This window comes from Scylla paramamosain, unplaced genomic scaffold, assembly GCF_035594125.1.
Source record: "Scylla paramamosain isolate STU-SP2022 unplaced genomic scaffold, ASM3559412v1 Contig80, whole genome shotgun sequence".
Taxonomy (NCBI): domain Eukaryota; kingdom Metazoa; phylum Arthropoda; class Malacostraca; order Decapoda; family Portunidae; genus Scylla; species Scylla paramamosain.
The window spans coordinates 235001-242500 of NW_026973745.1; the positions used below are offsets into that span (position 1 = coordinate 235001).

General features: G+C 43.6%; 2 protein-coding genes across 9 annotated transcripts in view; one reads left to right on the plus strand and one right to left on the minus strand.

The window, feature by feature from the left end:
* The window catches only part of LOC135098781 (bestrophin-2-like), an 83164-nt gene extending 76851 nt beyond the window's left edge, over positions 1 to 6313 (minus strand). The window contains exon 1 of one of the 2 annotated variants that reach the window (XR_010267367.1): positions 6162 to 6283. The gene's annotated coding sequence lies outside the window, so the exon portion shown is untranslated. Of the gene's footprint in view, positions 1 to 6161 lie in introns of both variants that reach the window. The other variant, XM_064001179.1, reaches the window with a different exon arrangement.
* Positions 2274 to 7500, plus strand: part of LOC135098780 (uncharacterized) — a 101575-nt gene continuing 96348 nt past the window's right edge. For 6 of the 7 annotated variants that reach the window (XR_010267351.1, XR_010267356.1, XR_010267353.1 and 3 more), the window contains exon 1: positions 6516 to 6666. The gene's annotated coding sequence lies outside the window, so the exon portion shown is untranslated. Of the gene's footprint in view, positions 2347 to 6515; positions 6667 to 7500 lie in introns of those variants that run through there. The other variant, XR_010267358.1, reaches the window with a different exon arrangement.

Here is a 7500-nt window from a genome sequence, read left to right on the forward strand (position 1 = left end):
GAGAGAGAGAGGAGAGAGAGGAGAGAGTATAAAGTTCATTTACTGATGGAAAATGCATACAACAAAAGACTCTCTCTCTCTCTCTCTCTCTCTCTCTCTCTCTCTCTCTCTCTCTCTCTCTCTCTCTTCCTCCCGCCCCTCTCTCCCCTCCCGCCTTTCCAAACAAGATGGTTGATAGATTAACTTCCGGATTGATCTTTTTATTAGCGAGGACGGGAAGCCACCAACCCGCCGACCCCCGATTGTGGTGATAGTGGTGGGGGTGGTGGTGGTGGTGGTGATGAATTGTGGTAGTGACTGGTGTAATGAATGATGATGGTGGTGGTGGTAGTTTGCGTAATTGTGGTGGCAATGGTGGTGGTTGTACTATGCTGAGTGTGTGTGTGTGTGTGTGTGTGTGTGTGTGTTAATGAACTGTGGCAGTGATAGTGGTGATGGTGGTGATGGCGTTCTATGTGCAAATTGTGGTAATATTTGTAGTAATAGTGGTAGTTAAATACAGTAGCAGACAGTGATGGGTTGGTACTATATATATATGGTGGTGGTGGTGGTGGTGGTAATAGTAGTGGTAATTTAATGGAAGTCGATAAAGGTGTGACGTGTAAGAAAATGGTGATGGCGGTGGTGGTGGTGGTGGTAGTTGTAGTAGTAGTAGTAGTAGTAGTAGTAGTAGTAGTAGTAGTAGTAGTAGTAGTGTTGCTTTTTGTTGGTTTCATGGTTGAGAGAGAGAGAGAGAGAGAGAGAGAGAGAGAGAGAGAGGAGAGAGAGAGGAGAGAGAGAGAGGAGAGAGAGAGAGGAGGAAGACACTGAGGAAGGGAAGGAGGAGGAGGGAGGAGAAAAGAAGGGAAGGAGAGAGGGGAAGGAGAAAACTTGAATTGCATCGTTTCGGGTAGGAGGGATGGATGGAGGGAGAGAGGAAGAGAGAGTAAGAGAGTGAGGGAGAGAGGGAGAGAGAGAGAGAGAGAGAGAGAGAGGAGATACTATCAATCTCTCTCTCTCTCTCTCTCTCTCTCTCTCCTAGGTTAGAGGGGGAAGAAGATTCACTGATTTACACTCTCGGAATATATTTTCGCGATCATATCCCTGACTTTTCCTCCCTCCTCCTCCTCCTTCCTCCTTTCCCCCCTCCTCCTCCACCCTTCGTTTCCTTCCCCTCCCCTCAATCAATCTTCCCTCTTTTCTGCTCTCTTGCTCTTTCTCGCGTGAAGGTGTTCGCGAAAGTTAAGCGCGTCTAAATTAAGCGTGTTGGTGTGGCGACCCTCTCTCTCTCCCTCTCCCCCGCTCTCACTCCTCTCTTCTCCCCAACCCCTCATCCTTCAATATGTTAGCGTCTGTAGATCACACTATATTCCAATTCTTGCTTCCTGGTTCTCTCTCTCTCTCTCTCTCTCTCTCTCCTCTCCCTCTCTCTCTCTCTCTCTCTCTCTCTCTCTCTCCTTTTTCCCGTCTTATTTAATTTTTCCCTCCTTTCTCCTCTCTTTCAAGCATTTTCCCTTCCTTTTCTACGTTGCCCTATTTCTCTCTCTCTCTCTCTCTCTCTCTCCTCTCTCTCTCTCTCTCTCTCTCTCTCTCTCTCTCTCTCTCTCTCTCTCTCTCTCTCTCTCTCTTTTCTGTCCCCTTTCTAATCTTTTCCTTTGTCATCTCCCCTCATTTACCTATTTTCTTTTTCTTTCGTCCATCAAGTTTACTTTCTTCGTTTCTATTCCGATTTTCATTATCTTCCCCCTTGTAATTATTTTCCTTTTCTTTCTCTTTTCATTCATCATGCTTCCTTTCCATCATTTTCCGATTCTACCCTTTCCCCCCCTGTTCTCCCCCCCCCTCTCTCTCTCTTTATATATACATATTGTCCCGCGAGTTAAGGGATATACTCCGGGATTTGATAGTTTAAGTAATTCTAAGTCGAAAATACTTTATAGACATATGCTGTGTTTTGCTTATTTTTGCGAGAAATTAACATGTTGTTGTGTTTCAGGGGGTGGGGGGGGGTAGGCCTCCACCTCCTTCCTTCCCGCCTTGGCGCGCTAAGTCCTCGTGGTGCCGCGCTGCAGTTTTTTATTTATTTATTTATTTGTTTTTTTGTGTACAATCTCTGCAGTCAAAGCCATACAGGAGACAGAAAATGACAACGCTAAAATTTTGTATGTGTCAGTGAAGAAAATGTATAGGTAACACAGCAATATAGTGGTTAAGTCTATTTCTTTTAATCATACATGGCAACACACAGCAACCTTCCATCCCGCCAACTGTTTACACTTTGACATGTAAGTGACAGGGCGCCCCATCAGGTGGCTGCCAAAGTGCAACTCTTCGCTACGGTGAAGGTGCCTTTCACATTCAGTAACAGTGAGTATTCGGACATGATATTCATTCTGTGGTGGGAATGCCCGGGCTGGTGCAGGAGGATAAAGACGCAGGCATCCAGACAGAGGACACTCAGATGGCAGTGTTCTACAGGATGTGTCTGCTTCTTGGTGAGGAAGGACGTTTCTTCAGTACTTCTGCAGCAGCTGAACGTACTGGAGCAGCTCAACACAATACCACTTTAAAAGAACATCAGATAATTTAAATAATCTTTACAGGAGTGGCAGGAACGCTGGGCAGCCGTCATGAACCTGTTGAGTTGCCACGTATGTTTAAAATGTAGCACTTAACCACTACATTGCTGTATTACATGTACATTTTCTTCACTGACTCATACAAAAAATTAATTTATCATTTGGTGTTTCCTGTAAGGCTTTGACTGCACAGATTGTACACAAAAATGATCACTTGATGCTACGCGGCACCACTCGTTACGTAGCGAGCCAGGGGGGGAAGGAAGAAGGCGGAGGCCCCGGTTCCCGCCACGCACAACTTACACGTCAATTTCTTGCAAAATAAAGCAAAACACACCATTTGTGTATAAAATATTTTCGACTTGGAATTACTTGAACTATCAGATCCCGAAGTATGTAACTCGAGGGACACCCTGTATATATTCCCGTGCTTGTGTAATCCTTTGTAATACAACTTTTCTGCTCAATAGATCTGTATACTTGATGCATTTACTACTACTACTACTACTACTATTACTACTACTACTACTACTACAACTACTACTACTACTACTATTATTACAACAACAACAACAACAACAAGAACAACAACAACAAACAACAACAACAACTACTACTACTACTACTACTACTACTACTACTACTACTACTACTATTACTACAGTTGCTTCAGCAGTTACCATTATGATCAGTATGAGTCATCACCACTACACCTAAAGTAACTATTACTGCAGGAAGAACGAAGCAGTATTAATAGCAACAACAGATTGAAAAATGAACAGTTTTTCTCGTGATCAAAGAGAATTCCTGCTTCATAACGTCAACAGCTGGTCAGGTTAGCAAGACAATACTACTTATCTTCCACAAACTCTTCACACTTAAGCTATTATTTGATCAATTGACAGAAATATGCTTGTTACAACCTTCATCTGGTGTTCCTTCAGTGCATTCATAATACTTCTCTTTAGTCCCCGTGTAGTTATCACATTAATAGCACACATCCTTTACGTAGCCTCACATTGAAGGTATTATTATATCTGTTATCTGATATGTAACTTCTCGTTACACCCATCGCCCTCATTGCTTCATTCAGTATTTACTGCCTCTGTAATCCTTTTCATCCTTTCCCTCCACCATCTCGTCAAGTTATCCTATTAATTACATATTTCTTGTAGTAACCTAACACTCAAGGTATTATTATATCTTTTATCTGAAATGTACTTCTCGTTACAGCCATCACCCTCATTGCTTCATTCAGTATTCAGTACGTCTATCATCCTCTTCGTTCTTTCTCTCCGCCATCTCGTCAAGTTATCTTGTTTATTACATATTTCCGTAGCACCCTAAGAAGCAAGTTACTATTATATCTATCATCTAAAATGTACTTCTTGTCACACCCATCACCCTTGTATTGCACCACCATAAGATTCAATACACTGAAACACCGAGCAACTCAATAGAGAGCTCCAATAAACCTGAGCACAGAGAGACAGGCACCGTGGCAAAGATTCCAACCTGCAAGCCGAGCACGGGAAACCACCACATTACTGAACAAGTCATCAGGAACACACCTCCGGACTTCTGTGTCATTGCCAGTTTAGTAGTTTAACAATTTACTGAGAAAGTTTGATGCACTTAAGTTATGATTATACAAGTTTAAAGCGGGGTAAATCAAGATAGCGTATCTTAACCTATACTTAAATATATAGTAATCTTAACCTATACTTAAATATATAGTAATACATTAAAGTACATCGTTGGAGGAGAAGAGGCGATGAAAATATTGATGGATGGAAAGTGGAGGTGATGAAGGCAGTGGGGAAAAATAGACAGAAATAGATGGAAATACAAAAGATAGGAGACAAGAATAGAAAGTGATGGAAATACTAAAAGGACATAGCAAATAGAAAGTGAAAATAAAATAAAGATACTGAAAGACAGTAGAAGATAGAAAGTGGAAGTGATGGAAATACAGGAAAATAGGAGACAGAACCCAGGCATTATCATTACAGTAAATCCATCTGTCACCTCATACGATATAACAAATCTGGCAGAAATTAAACCATTACATTCTTCTAAGCAGCAAAAATTACATATAACAAAGAACACTAGGAACTGAGACTGAACAGCGCAGTAGCGGAAAGAGAGAGAGAGAGAGAGAGAGAGAGAGAGAGAGAGAGAGAGAGAGAGAGAGAGAGAGAGAGAGAGAGAGAGAGAGAGAGGTAGGGGGGTGTTTAGTTCTGTCCCTCAGTGGGGGTCCGTGTCCTAACATATCGCTATAGTATTATATCGCCCATAGAATCGCCGCCTCTCCCCTATTTCCTCCTCCCTTCTCCTCCGTGTTCATCCTTTTCCCTTCCTTCTCCCTATTTCCTTCTTCCTCTTTCCTTCATCCGTGATCCTTTTCCTCCTTCTCTTTTACTAATCTCCTTACTCCTTCCTTCTCCTCCTCTTCCTCCTTCTCCTCTCTTATTATTCATCTTTACTTCTCTTTCTCTTCTCCCTTTATTAATATCATTCCTCCTTCCTCCCTCCTCCTTCTCCTCTTCCTCCTCCTCTTTTTTCTTTCATTTTCATTTCTTCTCCATGTTCATCCTTATTCCTCTTCCTCTTCCTACTCTGTTCATCCCTACTCCTCTTCCTTCTCTTCCTCCTCTCCTCTTATCGTTCATTCTTACTCTTCCTCCTCCTCCTCCTCCTCCTCCTCCTCCAATACACTGATACACCTTCTTTCTTCTTCTCTTCCTACTTCCCCTCCTCCTCCTCCTCCTCACCATTCATTTTGGTTCTTTTCATTCCAGATCCTCATAAACACCTTGTCTTTATCTCCCCCTCCTCCTCTTCTTCTTCTTCCTTCTCCTTTTCCTCTTCCTCCTCATCATCATTCTTACACCTCAACATTCGTCATAAACACCTTTTCTCTTCCTCCTCCTCCTCCTCCTTCCTTTACCCAGAGGTTAAGATAATGCTCCCCCGCTAACTGCCTAACTCCCTCAGCCAATCAGCGGCCGCCAATTATCCCGTTAGGGAGGAACCAATGGCGGGGTGGTAGTGATTAGGTGGTTAATTGATGTATCGGGGAGGAGGAGGAGGAGGAGGTGTTGGTAATGGTGGAAATGGTGGTGGTGGAGGTGGAAGATAGATAAAGAGAAGAATAAGAGAGGTGGAGAGAAAGAAGAGAAAAAAACAAGGAGGAAGAGGAGGAGGAGGAGGAGGAGGAGGAGGTAATGGCGCTGATGGGTCATTAGAGGAGGCAGCAATTAATGGCAGGTTATAATGGCGCGCTTTCATTAATATTTGGTGCATCGCCTTGTGTTCCTTAATCGGGTGGTGATGGCGGTGATGGTGGTGGTGGCGGAGATAATGGACTGGGAGGCAGGAACAGTGGTGGTGGTGATAGTGGTGATAAGCATGGTGATGGTGATAGTGGTGGTGGTGGTGCGGATATCTGTGAAGAAGGAATGGTGTTGGTGGTAATAGTAATGGTGGTGGTGATGGGTTTTCCTTGTTGGTGTCACTGGTTGAGTGTTGTAGCCGTGCTCTCTCTCTCTCTCTCCTCTCTCTCTCTCTCTCTCTCTCTCTCTCTCTCTCTCTGTCACTTACTTATTTCAGCAGACGAGCAACAATGGAGGCAGGCAAACCCACGATACTTCCACACACAAATCAACAACGCAGAATCCTGTGAGTGGATCTCCTCTAACTGCTTCTCCTTCGTTCCTCTCCCTCCCTGTATTCCTCCGCTGACCCTCCCTTCACTCCTCCCCTCCCTTGGACACGTCACGCCTGCCTGTCACGCAAAGTTGGGTAACCTCTGTGTAATCATGAACATTTCAGTGGAGGTCTAAATCTTTTATCTGTTTGGTAAGTGTGGGTGAAATATTTACAACTGATGTCACTCCTTTATTCACTGAAATATAACACGGAACTAGAAAACTGGTGGAGGGAGGGAGTGCTGGTGGAGGGAGGGTAGAGGAAGGGAAGTGGAGGGTGCAGAGAGTGTCAGGAAGAGCGAGGGTGTAGCAGGGAAAGTCTGTGCTGCGTGTGGGAAGTGACTTTAGTGGCGGCGTGAAGGCGAGGACACGAGTGAGGTGCTGGCAGGCTGACTGAGGTGAGGTGGAGTAACCGTGCACTTTCAGCCAGTCAAGTAGTGGCGGCCGGTAGGAACAGCTCCAGTAGAAGTTTTCCCACTGAATTATTGTCATCTTCCTCTTGTCTCCTCCTCCTCTGCGTTGTTCTCCTTCTATTTCTTGGTCTTTCATCGTCACGTGCACTCATTTTCATTTCTATAAATAAACAAAATAACAATAACTTGCTACCTATATTTTAAAACTCCATCTTGCTCCCTCCCTCCCTGCCTCCCTCCCTCCCCGCTCAGCTGTTCAGTGACGACGTCTGCTCACACCGAGTCGCGCAGAGCAGGCTAACCACCTCAATCATTCGTTAACTCTTTCCTTTTCATTATTTCACCCGATCTTTCAACTTGCTTCTTCAGTGTTTCAGTGTTTCAGTGCTTCAGACGTCTGCATAAATCACTGTTACATGTATTGCTGTATCTCGGATGTATCTTGAAGGGGGGTGACAGGAGTGAGAGGGAGGAGGGGGCAGGAAGAGGGAAAGGTGAAGGAGGAGGCGTGTTGCAAGGGTCGTGATGCCAGGGACGTGGTGAAGCTGAGCAGGAATCAGTCACCAAGTGTGAGACGATGAGCACTAAGGCCTGTACTCTCAAACATTTCTGCGCCGCACCTCCGCTACACTTAAAAGACTCTAGTTGAAGTCATTCGTATATATATATATATATATATATATATATATATATATATATATATATATATATATATATATATATATATATATATATATATATATATATATATATATATATATATTTTTATTTATTTTTTTTTTGTACGGCTCTTAGTGACAGGCTAAAAATATTTCAAGA